The 2,751-nt window shown below is 43.1% G+C and overlaps 1 pseudogene; it reads right to left on the bottom strand.

The window, feature by feature from the left end:
• Window positions 1-505: 505 nt before the first annotated feature.
• On the bottom strand, window positions 506-1,462 carry LOC129518617 (heterogeneous nuclear ribonucleoprotein A1-like; annotated as a pseudogene).
• Window positions 1,463-2,751: the final 1,289 nt, after the last annotated feature.

Raw genomic sequence — 2,751 nt, 5'->3', positions numbered from 1 at the left:
TACATTATTGGCTTCCAGGACTTTAGGTTTGGACTAGAGCCACACCATTGGTTTTCCTGGACCTCCATCTTGCAGACAGCAGATTGTGGGACTTTTTTAGCCACCATAGTTGTATGAGCAATTGCTCATTATCATATCAGTTCCTATATATCTTTCTTTTTTTTAAAAAAAAAAAGACACATTTATTCAGCGTCATAATCGGACTATTACATTTAGCAATCAACAGCATGGGTACAAAAAAAATCTACGTTAAAACCCTTTGTTGGAATGCTTTACACTTTCCACAGAACAAAAACTAAAATAACCTGTTTTACAATTAGTCACAAATACAGTCCTTGAGTTTTTTGCCCATACACATGAGTATTGTCTAAAACATGTCTTCTTTGTAGCAGCTAGGCCCTGCCACCACTGTGTTTGGCTGAGTTCACAAATTTGTTGTAACCTGTAGCTTCCCTGTCACTTCTCTGGCTCTCCTCTCCTGCTAAGCTTTGTTTCCTGGCAGTAATTAAAACCTTCTGCCACTGTCATAGCTATTGCTGTTGCTGGAACCGCTATAGCCACCTTGGTTTCATGGTTTGGCAAAGTATTGGCCTCTACCACCATAGGGGCCAGAGCCTCTGCCTCCAAAATTTCCTCCTTTCATGGGTCCAAAATTTGAGGATTGATTGTTGTAATTGCCAAAATTGTTATAGCTTCCGCCACCTCCAAAGTTGCTTCCATCATTACCAAATCTGTTAAAGCCATCCCCACTGCCACCGTATCCACCACCACCTCGACTGCCACCAAAGCCACCTTGACCACTGAAGTTCCCTCCTCAACCAAAGTTGTCATTCCCACCAAAACCACCTCCACGGCCACCACCAAAGTTTCCAGAACCACTTAGGCCTCTTTGGCTGGATGAAGCACTAGCCATCTCTTGCTTCGATAGGGCTTTCCTTACTTCACAGTTGTGGCCATTCACAGTATGGTATTTTTGAAGGACAATCTTGTCTACAGAGTCATGGTCATCAAATGTCACAAAAGCAAAACCTCTCTTTTTGTCACTGCCTCGGTCAGTCATGATCTCAATCACTTCAATTTTCCCATACTGTTCAAAATAATCTCTTAGATCATGTTCTTCAGTGTCTTCTTTACTGTCACCAACAAAAATCTTTTTCACAGTTAAGTGGGCACCATGTTTTTGAGAATCTTCTCTTGAGACAGCCCTCTTTGGTTCCACAACTCTTCCATCCACCTTGTGTGGCCTTGCATTCATGGCTGCATCTACCTCCTCCTCGGTGGCATACGTGACAAACCCAAAGCCTCTGGAGCGCTTGGTGTTTGGATCCCTCATTACCACACAGTCCGCAAGCGTTCCCCATTGCTCAAAATGGCTCCTCAGACTCTCATCGGTTGTTTCAAACCTCAAACCTCCGACGAAGAGCTTCTGCAGCTGCTCAGGCTCTTCGGGAGACTCTGACCTAGAAATGACGGCGGTGAGAGGGGAGACTTTAACGATGCTTATTTGGCGGCCTATATCTTTCTATATATCCTATTCATTCTGTTTCTCTGGAGAACCCTAACTAATACTCTGGGTTTAATTCAACTTCCTAACTAACCATTACCATGGCCACCCCCGCCCCAGCTGTATTGGCATAGTAGTTCAACCAAGGTGAGGCAGGCTGTGCAATAAAACCCAACAGCTTTGCTGCTGCTGCTGTAAAGAACTCACTTGATTTAGAGCATCAGTGGTTAGAGTATTGATCTCAGTGGCAAGGAAATAAGGCCTGCTAGCCTGAGATTACAGTACTGTTTGGGGCAGGCAATGGACTAGCAGTGGATGTAACAGAGAATTCCAGGAAGTAAGACATCCATAGTGGACTTGATAAACTGTCCACATACCTTGTGCACATGTCCACACATCCCTGGCCTTCTGCACCTGTGTGAATGTACAGTGGAAAAGCAAGTGAGACCAACAGAAAGTAACAGCTAGAACAGACTTGACGGCAATTTGAAATTTGAATATGTTCTTCAGTTTGCACACAGATCCATCAGCAGATAATGGATACACAGTGGCTGGAGGTGTTTGAGGCAACCTTTAGCTGAAAGCTATGCAGACACAAATGCACCCTTAGGAAGCTAGTTTTTTTTTTTAATAATGCAAAGGAAAAAAATCTGAGCAGAGGCCTCAGTAGCCACATATTGTAGTAGAGATAGAAGTCATAAACTTGGCTCAAGTAAGCTAGTAAACAAACAAACAAACAATAAAAAATAGTAACAAGCTTCAGGAGGCAAAATCAGAATGGAGAGTTGTTACAATATATATCTAAAATGCCTGATATTCACCAGACAATTAAATAGACAAAAAGTAAAGAAATTGATTCAGCAATTTAAATTCTACCCCACCCCAAAACAGCCCAGGCCCATGTGGATTCTGTGGTAAATTTGATCAAATATTTAAAGAAAGAAAAATCACACCATTCCTTTATAACAACTTTCAAAAGTAGAAAAGGGAATGCTGGGATCCCTGGGTGGCGCAGTGGTTTGGCGCCTGCCTTTGGCCCAGGGCGCGATCCTGGAGACCCGGGATCGAATCCCACGTCGGGCTCCCGGTGCATGGAGCCTGCTTCTCCCTCTGCCTGTGTCTCTGCCTCTCTCTCTCTCTCTCTGTGACTATCATAAATGAATAAAAAAAATAAAACTTCATTTAAAAAAAAAAAAGAAAAGGGAATGCTTCCTAACATCTATGAGGCCAGCATTACTCTGATACCA

The sequence above is a fragment of the Nyctereutes procyonoides genome, unplaced genomic scaffold (assembly GCF_905146905.1).
Source record: "Nyctereutes procyonoides isolate TBG_1078 unplaced genomic scaffold, NYPRO_anot_genome, whole genome shotgun sequence".
Classification (NCBI taxonomy): Eukaryota; Metazoa; Chordata; class Mammalia; order Carnivora; family Canidae; genus Nyctereutes; species Nyctereutes procyonoides.
The sequence above is the reverse complement of the archived record's forward strand: the minus strand, read 5'-3'. Positions and strand labels throughout refer to the sequence as shown.